This window comes from Helianthus annuus, chromosome 4, assembly GCF_002127325.2.
Source record: "Helianthus annuus cultivar XRQ/B chromosome 4, HanXRQr2.0-SUNRISE, whole genome shotgun sequence".
NCBI classification, from domain to species: domain Eukaryota; kingdom Viridiplantae; phylum Streptophyta; class Magnoliopsida; order Asterales; family Asteraceae; genus Helianthus; species Helianthus annuus.
The window spans coordinates 39,424,023-39,443,819 of record NC_035436.2 but is presented as its reverse complement, the minus strand read 5'-3'; the positions used below and the strand labels follow the sequence as shown (position 1 = coordinate 39,443,819).

The 19,797-nt window shown below is 37.8% G+C and overlaps 1 long non-coding RNA gene across 1 annotated transcript; it reads right to left on the bottom strand.

Moving 5' to 3' along the window:
• Positions 1 to 15,460: 15,460 nt before the first annotated feature.
• LOC118491648 lies at positions 15,461 to 16,412 on the bottom strand. The gene is made up of 3 exons (XR_004891698.1): positions 16,330 to 16,412; positions 15,678 to 15,858; positions 15,461 to 15,595 (listed from the first exon to the last, which is right to left on the bottom strand). It is a non-coding gene; the product is annotated as an uncharacterized LOC118491648 (long non-coding RNA).
• Positions 16,413 to 19,797: the final 3,385 nt, after the last annotated feature.

Genomic DNA, 19,797 nt, shown 5'->3' with positions numbered 1-19,797 from the left:
TATAAGCTCGCCCTCAGCATGTCGATGAAACAATAAAATTGATAGTCACTACTGTTGTAATTCAAAAGATCCTCTAAAGGGGACATACCGAAAAGTCGAAGCCGTCATCTCTTTGCGTATACGGAAGTATCGACCTGAGCTCTCACAGCCCCCGCAATTTAACCCCTTTACAGATATCATCTGTGGTATACTCACCTGTAAGACTGAATATTGGGATCTGGATACGAGAGTATATTCAAGTAGTGGGACACACGGATAAGTTCAAGAGCTTAAAACATTAACATCGTATCCCGGAACAGTTGAAATTTGTGTGAAAATTTAAATGGACCATTATTCTGACAATCTAAGTGAATTGTTTAGAACATAAAATGAAATGAAGCTTAACGGTGTTAGTGACTTGTCTCAAAAACTGATATGATCCTCTTACACGAACTCACAAAAATATTGTCTGTAAATATTTCTTTACTGCATCACATGTTTCTTTAGTACAAAATCCAAAAAGATTTTCAGTGTGTTTTAGCAAAAAGTTTAAAAAATCCAAAAAGATTTTTGACAACTGATATTGAAAAGCTGATTTTCCAAATTCTGAGTGCTAAACATGATGAGTATAATTTGAGGGGGAGTTTGTCTTTAAAACTGATTATTTTTTATCAAACCTTCAAGTGGTTCATCAGATTGATATAAAAATCATTGTGTTTGGGTTTTGAAAGAGAGTCTGAGTTAGTGCATGTGTTTATGTTTGAAATATGTATGTGAGAGAAATTTACTTTGAGGTAGAGTTTTTGCAGGATAAGTTGAGCAAGGTTATTCGTTCCTGAGATCCAAGCTAGATGAGAGCCAGGTTTCGATACCTGACGACTTTGATTAGAGGTAGCCAGGCAACGATCTTGGAACATGAAGAGCCAGGCTGATTGATTCTGAGAAGCTGTAAGATGGAAAGATAGACAACGATCCTAAAGCTAATGATGCTGATGAACTGAAGAAATACCAGCATATAGCAAGGGGGAGTCTGAAGACCTGCAAGAAGAGATTGAGAGAGTGAAGCCCAGAGACAGATCAAAATTGAAGATGCGAAGACTCGACACTTAAGACTCGTCAACATCTGAGGGGGAGTCTGTTAGTGCATGCATCTGTCGACTTCGTCTTGTATCGAGTCTTAGTCTTAGAGTGTTAGATTAGGGTACATTGTACGAGATTTCCCGAGAAAGTTGATTTCACATATATGGACATGTTCATATGTGGGAAATCGGCATGTTCATATGTGGGAAATCAGCATGTTCATATTTGGGAAATCGGGATGTCCATATGTGGGAAATCACATGTCCATATGTGGGAAATCACATGTCCATATGTGGGAAATCACATGTCCATATGTGGGAAATCACATGTCCATATGTGGGAAATCACTGATTTCGCTTTTATGGACATAGTGATTTCGCTTTTAGGGACATCATGTCCATATGAGCGGAATCTCAGACCCTATAAATACTCCAAGAACGAAATCAGTTGTAATGTCTTCTTGTTTTCCATACCGAGGTGCTGCCGGTGTGAGATTTGGTTGTAAAAGCTGTAATATCAATCAAAAGCGTGATTTAGGTAAATATCTAGCTGTTTCTACGTTGGTTACTTGTTTTCCGCACCTGTAACTGATCAAGACTCCTCTGATAGACTCGTTCGGGTCAGAATTCGATCCTACAAGTAGCACTCGATCCCCAACCTGGAACTCGAGTGATTTCCTGCGCTTAACAGCGTAGCTTTTCTGACGGTCACGAGCCGCCGCCATTTGTTGTTGTATCTGAGAAATCTTCTTGGTTATGTCTAAGACGAGCTCTTGGCCAGTGATTTGGTTGTTTCCAACTTCTGCCCAACAAAGAGGTGATCGGCACTTCCGTCCGCACAATGCCTCGAACGGAGCAGCCTGGATGCTGGTGTGGTAACTGTTGCTATACGAAAACTCCACTAAAGGTAGATGCCGCTCCCAACCGTTACCAAAGTCGATTAAACATGCTCGAAGCATGTCTTCAAGAGTTTGGATGGTGCGTTCAGTCTGCCCATTCGTCTGTGGATGGTATGTTGTGCTCATGTCTAGACGTGAGCCAAAGGATTTGTGCATCGCTTACCACAAATCAGATGCAAGTCGTGGGTCACGATCAGAGATAATGGAGGTTGGTACCTCGTGCCTAGCAACCACTTCTTTCAGGTAGATGGTTGCGAGTGTAAAAAAAAAAACTTATCTGTTCCTTGATCATCTAGGTGATATTGTTTCCATTTCGAGTTGTAAGTAGACTAGCGACCAAATCCATGCCAGTCTGTTCTCATTTCTATGTGGGTATTGCTGGTTGCTGATACTTCACCTTGACTTTCCCACAAGTCAATCGGTCATTCACATCCCTAACTAGGTGGGCCTTCATGCCCGATCACTAGTACAAGGTTTATAAATCCAAATGTCTCTCATCAAAACCCATACGACTAGAATATCAAGGCTGGTGCTTTGCTCAACATAAATTCCCTACAGTTGCTGTATAATGAGATCCACACTCGTTCCATGAGGTAGCGACTATCGGTTGACCTGCCAAGGTTGCTTCTCCATGCCCCGCATGGGTTCAACTTAAAAATCCCCTTCCTTCGGTTCTCCAGTTTGAACAGGATGAATCGGATCAGGTAAGTTAGAGTCGATAGTGAGCTGCAAAACTCGAGCATGTTCAATTTCCATAGTTGTAATTATCCAAAAGTTTCCTCCAACGATGCCATTAACCAATTTAGTTCTGTCGAAGCCAAGGTACACGAGAGGCCCTTGTGATCGGTCTAAATAACGCATCTGGTACCGTCCATGTAATGCCTCCATCTAAAATCCCAAGGCCATGGTTTTCACCGCTAGTTGTGTGTCGTGCAGTTCCTCTTTGTAACACCATCACGGAAGTCATCACTCTCTCGTGTTGCATCGGTGTGTAACTGGGACTCTGATTCGGGCCATCATGGTATCTCACTAAATCACCCGCATCCTCGAGTGAAGACGATGCTCGGTGCATTGCAGAGTTGGAATTCGAAAGCTGAAATGACGTCCTCCTATTTCGTCTTTCACGAACACAGCACCCTGCTGTGCTAGAGAGATTTAAGCTGCACGACCTTCGAAAATCCTGTGATTTATCTGCGATAGTACCAAGTGAAACCAAGAAATTGTTGTATCCACAAAGGACTCTTTGGTTTCGATCAGTTTCCAACCAAGACGGATCTTAGCAAGATCCACGTGCATTCCCACTTCGCTGATTATATATCCAAAAGGTACCTCTCGAATCCAGAAATTACGTTTAACAAGACTTTGAGCGGAGTGGCTCCTCCCTTAGGAGTTCTAAAATAAGATACAAATGCCACCCATGGCGTTCCATTCTCCTAGTCAGGATTCAGAACATTGCCAACGAATGCGGTCGATTCATGTGATCCCTGAAGCTACTGGTGTGTTGGTCAACCCAATGATCATGGTGTATAACGTTGAAATGGCTGCATTACATTCGACATGCTGTTATAAGAGCATTCTCTCCTTGGACTTCCATCTGATGATAGTTCGTTCACTAGCCAATCCTCGAATGGAAGCTTGTTCCTCGCAACTAGTCGACGGGTTGTCAATACGTGGTCGAGGCAAACGGTTCTTGACTGTCACCTTGTTGAGTTTTCGATAAGCAGTATACATACGAAAAGGCTTCTCTTCATGGGTATAGCGAGGGCTCCTAAAACGGAAACTTCTGTCCAGCAGTTCCTGTAGTTGGTTAAACAGCTCCTGCAACCCTCCTGATGCAAGACGGTAAATAGTATAAGTAGTTAGGTCTGCCTCAGGCATGAGGTCAAACTGAGTTCCTACCTAACAGTTGTAGAGATGACCCAGGAAGTTCCTCGAGTAGCACATTGAAGGTAATCACGAATAACTGGTGGATCCTCGATCCTCTTTTTCCTAACCTTACGTCAATAACAGTTGCAAACATAGCGGGGTAATCCCTCCGTAGACACTCCTGGCTTTCATTGCTAAAATGACGCTAACCGTTGTGTCACTCTGACGTGTTAGAACAGATAACAATCCTCCACTAAGAAAATGGATATGTAGAATCTTCTCCTCACAGGGTACATCTATCAAGAACAACAGATGAAGGGTCGATGTCGATCACTTGTTCCACAAGGTCGAGTTTGCATCCCAACGATCATATAAGGCTTCCACTGTCTTGCCATCAACCGATTCCACAACAGGTTGGGTTTCAAGAAGCATCAGGGTTATATAGAACAAAGACGAAGTGATTTGTTACCAAGAACGTGTATGCCACCATGTTATTGCAATTCTGGCGTCGCCCATGCCAATCCTATATGCCCTTCCATGAGCATCATTTCCAGTGTTGCTGTTTTTATTACAAGGATTTCAAGTACTGCTGTTGTTCCTTTGGTCGTTGTCTACTTAACTTAACTACGGCCAATCCATTTTGTAGGCACCTTTATTTCCATACTGTAGGCTAGGGTTACGAATACCTTGTTGTCGCTGTGACTGCTGCTCCCAATGTCGTTGTTCGAAACGAAGCCCTACGATTCTTCACCATCACGGCCCATCTCTTCACATTCTGAGCCACGTCCTAGAGTGCTACTCCCTGTGCTAGCAGTTATACCTTCCATGTTATAGTCGGTTGTCATTGCTTAAGTCCTGATTGATTTGTAAGAGTTGACTCCCATGAGTCGCTGACAAGGGTTAGGGATTTGATTGGAGTCAAATAGTTGTTCGTTGCCGATAACTAGGGTCGTTCAAAGTACTGAGGTCGGTCAAGTGCTACGCTCATCCTCCTGTCCATCGATGTTGCAAGTTGCTTGAGTAATACACGGTCTGTTACGAGGGTATTGAAGAAGTGATCACACTTCGGGATCTAAGATGTCAATACATGAGTTCCAGCGATCGAAGAGGAGTAAGAAAGGTATCGATCAATCATTCGACGCTGCGACATCCAACTCAGGGACGTTCATATAAGCACCTAACATTCTACATGGTTCGCTAGGTGTTCGGATGGGTGCTCAGGTAATACTCGATAGCATCAAGATTCGAAGGGATCCAGAGATGAATGAAAAGTTCACGTTCGAGTAGGGGACAATCACTGCTATGACCCCTATAGGTTTGTTATGTTTCACATCGATCAAATAACGGAACGGAACCCCTTTTCCACTTGTTAAGCCTCACTGGGACTCACATGCACCCCACATTATTATTATGTGTGCACCCACAATAATATTGCGATTTGCATGCTCATCTTAGTTCCTCCTAACTCATGTCAAATGGTTCCTCAACTCAGATGTCAAATGGAGGTCGTCAAAGAAATAAGATCACAAAAATCCAAAACCATGGCATACTATCAACGCATCATAAGGTAAGCAAGCAATCCATGCCATCATGCTATAGTGACGAGTGTGTGTTCGTATGTTTCGTCATAACAAATATGTACTAATCACGTAGTGTATGCAACAAGTAAGAAAGACGAACCTTGCAATCTGGAGCTGAGTGTCATGGTCGTATTCGCGTTTTCAGAACTGTTCGGTTATAGTCTGGTTTTATAAAAACGTTTTTCCCTTTTTAAAACCAAGTTCACTATAACCAATGGCTCTGATACCAATTTGTCACACCCCCAAAATACCACCTAGGGAATGTCCCTGTTAGGCGTGTGACGTACCAGTATCCAAGCCACCAATCATGTTGAACTCATAACAATTATTCCAAATAAAACTTTCATTTATTGTTGATAGAAGTGTTACAAAACATTACTTAACGTTCAGCAGAAGCATAATACATTAATTAAGAAATTCATAAACCAAGTGTGTGAAAGCCATTAAGTTCGTCTTGCGTTTCCTTGTGTCTCGACCCATGACCACTCCAGCCTCCCAGACAGCAAGTTCCATTTCATATGCACCTAAAGGCCTGCAAGGCATGTAACAACAAATCAACAACAAAGTTGAGCGAGTTCACAGTTGAGCGTTCGTTTTAAAGTTGTTCAAAAAACTATGAGTTCGTTTGTAAACCATAAGTTAACCAGTTTTCCCCAAACCATATCCATAGTTAGTGGGGGCTTCCCCATGTGAACCACTAGACCGTTACCACATCGACAACTGACGAAAGTAATTTGTGCCCTAAGTCAATGTCTATTATCATTGACTGAGTGCCCAGATCCATTAGTACACGCTCGTCCTACCAGCACGGTGTGAGGCTTGTCAACCCTAATAGCGCTATCAACTAATGACCCGCTCACCATTGGCCCGGCGATTAAGTCGATATAAAAATAAGGGACTTCATGATAGAGTTTTGTCTAGTAAGTTTAAGGTTGTTGTCCTACCCAAGGAGGACGAACGTACGTATTCTACCCAAGGAGAATACGCAGGATTAATATTGGCATCCTACCCATGGAGGATGGCGGTACATATCCTACCCAAGGAGGATATGCAGGTTCCGTTTTAGTTCTTTAACCCATTCCCAACCACCGGGAATCCCATGCCTTAGAAAGAGTGTGAACTCACCTTGGTTTGCTCGGTAAGACCAGTTACTTGTTCAACAGTTGTCGACCAAATCCTAATATGATTACTAGCAATTGTTAGTTTCGTACACTTAAATCGCAAATTCCTTATACATATTACACATGTAGCACCCAAGCATTACTTACACCATCAATCCAGCGGTGTACTAGAAACACATAACATACGGCTAGTCGTAACAATTACTCATAACCTTCAACAGTCATTCAAGTCATATGCTTGCACACAGTAGGTCATGTAAGGTTACACATTTACATCTCGCGATAAGATCACATACCAAAACAATATTGAACTAAAAGACATAAGGCCAACAAATATCATATGCACACAATTTATCATTGGGCCGATTGAGTTAGTGGGCTGCCATTTCCTTTATTACCTTTTCAGTAAACACATGGGCCATCAATTTATAAAAGTCAAAGTGATTCATGTGATTTCTGACAATGTGTAACCTCTATAGAACCGATATAATAGTGTTCAGTCAAAGCACATGGGCAATTCCACTAACACATTAATAATATTCATTCAAGATCATATTCATATTTAATTCATTACCAATTTACAGAAAGCACATCCATTATTTACGGCACATAAACACTTCAATCACCATCGGCACATATCTTTCCTACGTGAACCTAGTGTTACAACCATGCATACATATAAATTCGTATAACAAGCTCACTTTTTAATCATCACAGAGACGAAACACCTTGAGTGGCGAAACATGGGGTTTCTTCGGGCTAGAATTTATGGCGAAGCATAGTGTTTCGTTATCATGCAGTTCATGTTGCACAGAAACCCTACTGCCCTTTAGTTCTAAGTTAACACAATTTATGCCAACAATATTACACAGTCTTCAATTGCAGATTAGACACCCTATGGCCTTCACTGATTCGCATAATTCATCCAATACTATCACGCACTAACTATCAAATACGCATGTATAATATACCTTAGAAACCTCACTGTTGATTTATTTGCATACCACTTGTTTACTAGCACAACAATCATTGTCCAGAGATCTTTATGTTCACATATGAATTCTATTATCATGCTTGGTTATACACTTAAACACATATCAATATGTCATATAAGAATCAGGGATACTAATTACTACATATATAAAATTTTCGATAAATAGTTCACATATAATCTCAATCGTTCCTGTACACATGATACCACCATCCATCCAATAATCACAATCCAACACAACATCAGTAATCTATCTGTGATCTACCTTAGATTCATTAGTGATTCTAGGACATATAACCCTCGATGCTATTTCTTATGCTAGAATACAATTTACACACAACAGATTCCATACATTTTGCACATATCATTATCACATAAAGAAACCATTAACATCACAGTGAATTTACTAACCAACGGTTGCCTCGAACAGGATGGTGGGGGGGGGGTCCACTACTGCACACAACTTCGGAGAGGTAGGGTTTAAGTTTTCTTTTTTTTTTCAGCAGAACACATTACGTTCCTAATAATAATAAGGGTTTGGTTTGAGGCGGTTACGGCTTAGCCGAACTGGGCTTAAGCCCATGTAAGTGGGATGCCGCCACACCAGGCAGAGCTTAAAGTTTGGGCTTCGGTATAGGCTGGGCCGAGAGTTGAGGTAAGATATACGCCAGGCCCAAAAACTAATAGAGTGTGTTGAATGTGCGGTTTCTAGTCAAAGTGTATCACAATATTAGCCTTTACATATACATAATAACAATCAACCCTGCTTAACTGATCTAACCAGTAACAAGTAGCAAGCACTCACCATAACATACGATAAAACGTAGTGTGAAAGGAATGACAGAATATTAAAATTACGAGGCTAGACGACACTGACATTGAAATTTCGGGTTGTCACAATAGGGGTGGTCATCACTCATCACTCACTCACAACTTCCAATCGAGTTCCGCCATGTCATCGAACATTATTCCATCACTAGTGATGGATTTTAGTAGAAATGTCAATCACTCACCACACACTAATCTCCATCATCAAAATCATTCACAAAACAACAAAACAAGTTAAATATACAATGCGTGATAGTGGCCACGCGTTGTCAAGTTAACGTGTGATGGTGGTGACCGGCAGCAGTGTATAACGCGTCACCACGCGTTGTCGATGGGTGATCACGGACCGCCCCATCCGGCCTTAGAGATACATTTTAATAGTAACTAGAATTATTACCCGAGCGTTACAATAGGAGTTAGGTCAGTATAAGTTGGTTTCGTAATAATATCAACACATTCATAGTAACCAAAAAAAGAGCTCAAAATATGCTCAAAAGGATTCCAAAACGTATTTTGCATTGATCGAAAATCATAAACACAAAAATAATTAAAAAAAACTAAAATACTTAGTGTAAAACAAAATAAGGAGTTGAGTTTCTTTTTGGTGAATGTTACTATTTTGGCTTACAACAAAATAAGGAATTATTTTTTTTTGGTGAGTGTCACTATTATGGTGTGTAATTGGCCAATATTAAGAAGCGCATTATATATTATATATTATTACGTGTAAATATCAAATATAAATGGATTTTAATATACAAAATACACTTAAAGTAAGAAGTGAAGAAGAAAATGTAACACCCCAAAAATATTAAGTCATATATGTATGTATATATATATATATATATATATATATATAGGATAAAGATCCGTTAGGAACCACCTCTTATTGCGAGAACCGTGAGAACCAATGTGAACACGTGGCAAACTTGTAATTAATGATATTTAATTAAAAAACACGCGCTTATCATATCGTTCACTGCCGTCGTTTTCAATGTTCACTGTTGTATTTTTCAAACTAGGGTTTCGTTTGAGATTTTGCATAATCGACGACGACGGCGACTGATCTCTACATATTCACGGCGGTGACTGGCGGCGACTGCTTTTCTACATTTTCACGTCGGCGTGGACTTACACATTTTACGGGGGGTTCAATTGTGATACTGATTTCGTCGTTTCGTTTGATATTTTGCATAATCAACGACGGCGGCGACTGATTTCTACATATTCACGGCGGCGACTGCTTTTCTACGTTTTCACGGCGGCGTGTACTTACACATTTTACGGGGGGTTCAATTGTGATACTGATTTCGTCGTTGGTATACTGATTTCGGATATTAATGGCTTCGTCTGACTCATCTCGTGTTGGAGTTGAACCTTCTGCATCGGGTGATCATCATACAACATCTTCTTCATATCATCCACATCAAGATGCTAGTTTTTGCGGCCCATCTAATGTCATTGTAAATCCTATTTCTGCTTTGGGTCCGTCTGATATTTCTGCTGTAGGTCCGTCTGATGTTGATGTCAATACCTTACTTGCTATTAATCCAACTGAAAGTTACAATCCTGTGTTTACAACAGTTGCAAACCCAGTTGCAAATCGACACACCCTTCATGGGTTTGAAATTCAGACGCTTGATTCAATGTTTACATCAGGCAACGTAGGCTCTGAAACTGCTAAATTACCTGATCAATCGTTACCCGTTGACACCACATCTACTGGTAACACCACATCTACTGGTACCACCACATCTACTGGTACAGCACCTACAAGCACAGAACATGAACATTTACAGTTCATTCGGTTTGAAACTAAAGGTATTTTATATGCATTTTATGTAAAATGTGAATTGTTCAATGATATACTCCTTTTTATCATGTTCATAACTTTATCATGTTCACAACTGTTTATGTTGTTCATTACGATTACTCAATATTATATGCACATGTGCATTGTGTATGTTGTTCATTACGATTACTCAATATGCACATGTGCATTGTGTTAACTGCATTGCATGTTTACAATTGTTTTTTGTTGAAAATATGATTACTTAATGTTATATGCACATGTGTATTGTGTTAAGTTCTTCATATTACACATTATTCATCTTTATCTCAAATTATGTTTTCAATGCAAATTTATGCACGTATGCATTATGATTGCAAATCAATAACTTATGACATCGTACATTAACTGCCAATGTACATGTGCATATTAATTACAATTATACTATTCGTCCCTATATCATGTTGACAATTTTTTTTAATTTATTAATTATTTCTCACTATCATTTAATTTATTAATTATCTCTTACAGGAACTATTACGGCTGCCATACATGCTACACCTAATGGCACCCCGTATTGGATACCTCAAGTTGATGTTAGATACCTTCCTGTGGTAAATAGTACATTTACCCATTGGGAAGATATTGTCATGATGTACAACACATATGCTACGCAATCCGGGTTTTCTACTCGTATCGGTACATCGAAGAACAAAAAGTATCATGACAATCCTAATACGAAAATCTCCACTCATAGATATATATTATGTTCAAGAGAAGGACAACCACGAGTCACAGAATCTGACCCCAATGCTCCATCCAAAAATGCTCCAACCATTTATGATAAATCCCAGAAACAACATAGACAAAGCCGATTCACAGTTTCCGGGTGCCGTGCGCGTATTAAAGTGAGGTTTGATCGTGCTACCGAACAATACAAAATATATGGTTTCATCGCCGCGCACAACCATTGCATGATTGGTAGCGATCACGCCAACATGTTAAAACAAAACAGGAAACTTGGATTTGAGGAGCAACGGTTCATTCACAAAGTTAGTCTTAACAAAATCGGCCCAACTGTTGCACATAACATTCAAGCATCACTTAAAGGCGGACCTCAAAATGTTCGAGGCACAACAGAAGATTTCAAAAATTGCTCTAGAGACATACGTGCATTCATCGGTGAACGCGATGCAGACATCCTCTTACATACCATGAGATCTCGAGTTACCAATCTTAATGATTTCTATTTTGATTGTGTCATAGGTGACAATGAGTTGCGATCTTTCTTTTGGGCTGATTTCGTATCATTGCGAAATTATGAGGCTTTCGGTGATGTGTGTGCATTCGACGCTACATATGACACCAATAAGTAAGATACTATATTGTTTCATCATGTGAAATTACTAATAATTTTTTAATATCATATGTTTTATTTACAGATACAAAATGATTTTTGTGCCATTCACCGGAGTTGATCACCACAAAAAATGTGTTATCTTTGGCGCTGGCATGTTATACGATGAGACTATAGAGTCGTATACATGGTTACTAAACACCTTTCTGGCTGCACATAAGAAACAACCAATCTTTGTTCTCACTGACCAAGACGCATCAATGAAACAAGCTGTATCAACCGTTTTCACAAACTCCATCCATCGTTTGTGCATGTGGCACATAATGAGAAAACTTCCGTCCAAGGTAAACACTCTATTTTTTTTATATTAACACGGCTCCAATTAAACCATATAATATGAGTAAATAATTCAACTTTTTTATTATTCATGTTTCCTCATTTACATATTTCAAATGACATCCTTGATAATACCACTCTTCGTTCGTCAATACATAAGCTGGTGTGGAATTTATTCATCACACCACAAACATTTGAAGAAAGATGGCACGTGTTGATGGACGAATATCACCTAGACAATCATCCGTGGCTTTGTGAGATGTTTGCTATACGTCACGAATGGGTCCCGTGTTATTTTAGAGAGATACCGATGTGTTGTTTGATGAAGACTACATCCAGATGTGAGAGCTCAAACGCGCGTTTTAAAGTCAACTCGTCAGAAACTAACACATTAGTTCAATTTTTAATGTGTTTTGAAACCAGTATCGATGCTCAACGACATACACAACGAGATCTCGAATTTAAAAGCGACATGTCGACCCCTCGCTTATCTACCGGTCTTCGCATAGAGGCACACGCGTCCGAAACATATACATGGTCTATGTTTCTTGAAGTTCGAAAAGAAATATATCTGGGCATGTTCCATTGTATGCCAATTGAACGTCCTGGAACAACCGACGTAAAAAATTACACTGTTCGTTACTGCAAATCAAACATGTCTTATGTCAATGAATTCGAGGTATGTCCTTACCCCAATATACCATTACTACATATTAACCTCAATATATATATTATAACTGTCTACTGTCTGTTTGATCAATTTTTTATTATGCACATGTGCATATATCAATTTTTGTCCTGTTATGTCTGTTTGATCAATTTTTATTATGCACATGTGCATATATCAATTTTTGTCATGTTACAACTATTGTAACCGTCTGTTTGATTAATTTTTTTGGTTTTATCAATTTTTGTTATGCACATGTGCATGTATCAAACTTTGTCTTATGTTATACCTATTGTCTGTTTGAATAATTTTTTGTTATTCACATGTGCATGTATCAAATTTTATCTTATGTTATTCACTCGTTCGTATATCAAACAGTGTATTTGAATCAATTATTTAAACTTGTTCATATTACCACTCATGTATTCATTCTATTTATAATATATGTTATGCATATGTGCAGGTGTCGCTCAATGTACCTGAACAAACTGTAAGCTGTACATGTCTTGGGTTCACTCGTATTAGATACCTATGCCGACATGTATTCTGTATATTCCGTTACCACCAAATTGAACGGATACCGTCCCACTACATCATTCCACGTTGGAAACGAGATGCGCTCCCGTCGGTTGTTCATAGCATATCTAACATATACTCATCTAACAACAGCGAGTTTGCTATCATCCACAATGAAATAATGGATTTAGTCACTTAATGCACAACCCGACTCAGACGCAATCCTGATCAGCTACGTTCCTTATCTTCTGAGATCAAACGCATCAGAAACCGTGTATTTGAATCGTTCCCGTGTGAGCCTCAACCTCGTTCCGTTCAAAAAACTGCAAACATCAGTGACATCTTAAACATACCTTCAAATCTAAGCAAAAGTGTCCATCCTCCGCAAGGTATTAGAAACAAAGGTTGTGGGACCAAAAAACAACGGATCGGCCCCGATGGTCAAAACATTAAAGATAAACGAAAGAAAGCCGGTAAATGACAAAAAGCCGCCCGCTTATGCAACAAATGCAACAAGTATGTATTTGACCATGATTCTCGCAACTGCGAGAAAATCAAAGCTGCCAAACTTGCTGCACGAGCAGCTAAACGTGCTTCTGCTATCGCCGCTGGACTACCCGCCTCGTCTGATTCTGATTCTGATGATACTGATGTTGATTTCGATGACACCGACGATGACACCAATGATGACATCAATGAGTATAATTCTTCTGATTACGATGCATCTGAATACCCCGTCTCTATGCAAAAAGCTCCCGTACCCGAGCAAACACATGTTGGGCGTGAACCTGAACAGTCTTTTGAGCCTGATCAAAACCTTAGGCGTTCAACTAGACGTCACAAACCATCCAACATAGCTCGTGATTCTTGATTGATTTATTATGTATTACAACTTATGATTAGCGAACTTATCTAATTATGACTACTAATGTTTGTTTTGTTTATTTTTTATTAGTACCCATTTAACTTACAGTATTGATATTGGTGATTAACTTGTCATATGCACATGTGCATATGTATTTAGAAATTGTATTTTACGTTTTTCAAAACCACCTGTTTATCAATATAATATTTTTTTAACATTATACATGTTACTAGTATGATTACTAGTATGATTATACATGTTACTAGTATGAATTTAAAACCATTTGTTAGTTATACCCAATTACATATACAAACTTAACATTTAATCTTTGTGTGTTTTATCACTTCATGCACATACTGTATGCACATGTGCATACAGTCATTTAACTTACTTATCAACTGTGTTATATCACTTCATGCACCTGTATGCACATGTGCATACGGGTCATTTAACTTACTAATCAACGTAACATTCCATATTTTAACAAACATATACATTTATAACTAATAACACTGTATGCACATGTGCATATGGTCATTTAACCATATTATTTCACATGTGCATAAACAACACACAACACGAACTTGTTACTGTAACCAAATTAATTCACGTGTGAATAAACAACAAACTATATGAACTATAAATCCAAACATTGATCACCATATCACATATCCAACACAACAATTTTTACACTATACATTACCAATTTGCTAAGATTTCAACTTCTGAGTATATCAACCAACTATTAGTAACATGATTATCTAATTCCAACCACACCTAACCAAAATTTAACATGCATCATAACTGTATCAACTTGTTACCTTCCCAACACAACCATCTAACATGCCTAACCAAACAAAACAATCCAAATTACCAGTTTAATGTTCAAATACTACCTACGTGTCATGAACTACTACTACCCTCAAACTTTATCCGCATTCTTCCATTTGCTAAGAATGTCCCAAAATTTTTCTTGTTTTGCTCGCTCTTTTTCCAACAATTCCCGCATCCTTTCATCTTCCAAATTTTGTATTGCTTTTCTTGCGAGGTACATAACCGTTGCCTTGTACACGTTCGCCTCTGATAGTAACAGTTTTGTTGCAATCTTCATCCTCATGTTTTGCAATTGCATGTCTTGAATATTTTTTTGCGTACTAAAACCGCATTCAAACTCGACATCACTCCCTTTGTACATTTCCATGTGCCTCGTAGCAAACACGCCACAATCGTTGAAATTATCGCTCGTCGCCCATTCCAGTTTTTTCTTCGTCAACGGTGCAGCTGCCATGCGTGCCGCGCTTGGATGTTTAACACTCTTCAAATAGCCAACCATATAATTTTTCTACAAAAAAAAAATAATAATAATATTTAGTGTTACTACATGTCATATTCATATATCCTTATTTTCAAATATAACATTTAATATAAAAAATCTATACTTACCACTTTAGATGGTGTTCCATTTTCTTTAAAACTTCTTCCTGCTGACATTCTATAAAACCCGCGGCTACTCACCATATTATCAATAACTTCGACCTTTGCGTTCTCCAAATCAAAGCATATTATATAGAAATGCTTTCTTTCGATCATTGGTATTATTATGATGTTAAATTCCTTTAACTCCAACATTTTATTGTTACACTCAACAACCTCCTTCAAGTGTGAAGTTAATATTGTAAACGCCTGTTGTTCCGTCTGTTTCGTTTTCAACACATAATCCGGCTGCACGTTACATAAATACATGTCACACACAAGTATAAATATCCTAAATATGATTGTTAAACATGAATTATAACACACTTACGATAGTTGTCGTATAACACCATAATCGCCTTTTCCCTGATGTATTGTTTTTTTTCTCTTCGTAATTCAAAATAGCCGCCCAACAATCTATCACGTTTTGTGAGATCCATTGCCCATCCTCCAATGTGTTTATCAAAAATGCGCGCGTTGTCATTCCATGTGAGGTTTCAAAAATAGTTGAGCTGTAATCGTCACAATAAATTACATCAGTTATGTTCCGTATGCACATGTGCATAGAATACATTACATATACTATACACCATATTTTTTATGCCAAAATTCATCAGCTCATATACCTACACTATATTTTTAACTACCCTTCAAATCACAATCAGTTATGTTCTGTATGAACATGTGCATAAAATACATTACATATACTATACACCATATTTTTATGCCAAAATTCATCAGCCCATATACCTACACCATATTTTTAACTACCCTTCAAATCACAACAGCCGCTAACCTAATCAATCGCAACCAACCAGACCCTTATAACATGCGAACAATATAAACAACCCACCTAATTATTCTGAATTTACTGATTAAATGCTTTATATGACAAAAGTTTATGTCATTACTAAACAAATTGCTTCCTATACTACAATATGTAACAGATTTTTAAATAAAAATTAATGCATATTTAATCTTACTTGAATGTCAGGCTGACCTCTTTCTTCTCCTTTTCAACATCTATTTCTTTATCGTCCACATTACATTTTTTGCTCTCCGCCCTACAATATTAATTTGTACATCAGATTGTAATTCTAAATTATTATGTCACAACAAATAATAACATAACATTATAATTCACGTCCATACCTTCGTTTGTTGTCGATTCTTGTCAGCAAATATTGCCATAACGTTTTTTCATCATCATTTAATGGCTCATTCATGTCAACCACATTTGTATCTCTACCACTCACATGTACGTTTACCTTTGTATCTTTAACACTCGCATGCACCTTTGTTCCAATGTCTGCTTCTGGTGAACTTTGTGAGCTTTGCGAGCTTTGTGACAACAACTCAAAACTCGGTACGGTGTTATCTACTTCTTTCCTCCTACGTGTTTGCCTCTTCATAACACTCTTTTCCGTTTCTGCCCACTTAATGGTCTCACCGATAACTTTGTCTAACTTTATATCCCCATCGTTTTGTGTCACTCCATCGACCTTCGTTGCACCACATTCGTCATTTTTTGATACACCGTCCAACACATCACCTTCATCTTTTAAACTTCTTTTTCTTGACCTTGTAAACACCTTCATCCCACCTTTGATTTTAACATTAACCTTTTTGTCTTTTTCACGCGCCATCACTTTGTTTTATTTGCTGTCACCCATCTCCTTTGTGCTTAGCAAAACCGACATTTTGTTTTCACCTCTAAACGTTCTATCATACTCCCTCACCAACTCTTCAACCTTCTCATTCTTTGGATATTTGTAACAAATATCATCCAACTCTTTATTTAACAACTTTTTTTTGCTTAATGTCTCAGCCATTAAACTTTCAACCATACGAACATGCTCCTAATTAATAACACATCAATAAAACAAAGTTAGTAATATCAACCCAACATTATGCATATATTCAGCATCTTTATCACATTATAAAACACGGTTATGCACATGTGCATCAACTTGTAGAACATGAATTATATGTTCATATAAACACAACATTATGCACATGTGCATCAGTTTGCACAAATCATCTTAAAATTCTTATTATGCACATGTGCATAAATTATATGTTCATATCGACACAACATTATGCACATGTGCATCATCTTGCACAACATGTATCGTATACATCATATATGCATAAAATATATGTATGCACATGTGCATAAATTATATGTTCATATCAACACAACATCATGCACATATCATATATGCATAAATTATATGTATGCACATGTGCATAAATTATATGTTCATATCAACACATCATTATGCACATGTGCATCAGGTTGCACAACATGTATCATATTCATCGTATCCTAACCACTAACCCCACCACATGTCTATTAACCTAACACATATCTATGTCAACCACATACAATCTACAAAATACAAGTTATTATTTTAAACAATATAATCAACGAAAGCTGGATCACATTTATAATTGCACTGGATCACATTTATAATTGCATAAAAAAACAAAAAAACAAAAATAAATAAATAAATCATGTTAAAACATTATACGTACCTCAAACGTCACATTTTTCTTTTCGCCTTCATTCTTATCTACCATTTGCTCCACTTTCTTCATTCTATCCTCTTTCGTTTCATGCTCGTGTCGACATATCCTTCACGTAATGCCCCTTTTCCAAAACCGCCATTCTTTATTTCCCATGTCTGCCTTCTGCTCAACATTTCTTTAGTCCAGAATGATAATGGACTCGATGTTCGGACCGTATTGATGTCCCCACACAATGTTCTATCCACATATAACATCTGCACATGTGCATTATTACCATATGTGAAAACTATATATACATATATATATACAAACTAAAAACAAAATAATTTATACAAAAATTCAAATTAATTATATATCTTATTTCAAACATAACACTTAACTTACCACCAATATTGTAAGAGCACCATTAAAATATTTTGACGTGCTATCCCGTTGCCATCCATCTTTGCTCATCTTCATACTATCACAAATATACTTGCACCAGTTCACATCTTCAACCGCCACATCTTCGCCTAAGCATTTCAGAAAATCAATTTTGCATCTACCATCTTTGTTTATTTCCACCATTGTATTCATGAACAATGTCAAAAAATCATATTTAAACATCATGCCATCCTCCGTTGGGTTATCTCTTAATCTATCGACAATTCTACTTGGTGTTATTGTACGCCCTTTGTATAAATTCTTCCACTCAGCCAATATCCCAACTTCCTCATCTTCTTCTTCTTCTTCGTCTTCGTCTTCTTTCACATCAGATTCTATATCAGACCCACTGTTTTTATCATTATTTTTCCCCTTTTGTTCATCCTTATGTTCTTTCTGCTCCTCATTCTCTTTATCCTTCTTTTTCTCCTTCTTTTTATACTCTATAACAGCCCCGCTGTTTCTCAATCCCAACAACTCGCTAATAACAGTTTCGTTAACTTCAATGTTTCCAACAGTCAACTTGATTGCCATATCTTTCCTGCTAAAATTGTCTACCACAAAATGTGACATCTTCGCTGGCAAGCTGTCAGTTTTAAGCTTCATAATACTTCCAAACCCCATATTTTTTATTGCTACCAACTGTTGTTTAGAGAATGTGTTTAACCCCACCAAAAGTTGATGCGGAGATATGCGTGTTCGTATCGATTGCCAGTTAGATACCCTCATAACCTTTTTACTCACCGTCTTCTTAACTTTCGGTGACACAACTTCTTTATTTAAACCTGTTTATCAACATAATAACATGCAAATGTTATATAATGTATGTACAAAAAAAATGTACATGTGCATTTCAAATTTTTGTTAATTATTTTCAATAACACGTACCATCACTATCATTGTTATCAACTTTGGTGTCTTTCACTTGTCTTAGCGATCTTACAATCCTTTTGTTCTTTGTCTTACATGTTACATCCAAACCTTTGGTTGTTTCTTCGTGTTTGCGTTTGCTAGTCCTTCTTTCTACATCAACACATTTAGTTGCATCTTTTCGTTTCTGTATGCTTTTTTCCTTTTGTGCGTTCTTTTCCACCTTTAAAATACCTGAATTCAAAAAATTAATGCGTTTGCGTGAGTTATAACATTTGAAAAAAAAACTGATAATGCACATGTGCATAAATGCATATTGCGTCATTAACAATACTAATATTAACAGTAAGTTCTCAATACTTTCTAACCTTTTTGCTTAACAACCGCATGCTCGTCTTCTGTCGCATCAGGCATTCTTTTCGACCCTTCATCTCTCGGCTTCAGTAGAAACGTAACTTTCTTTGTTTTTTTTTTCCATTTTACTGCATACAAGGAGAATGTATATTAACACTAACACACGCGCATAACTATAACTAAGCAGCTATAATTATGCACATGTGCATACATACAACTATTAAACAATTTATCAATATATACACATGTTAACACATTGACCCGACAAAAAC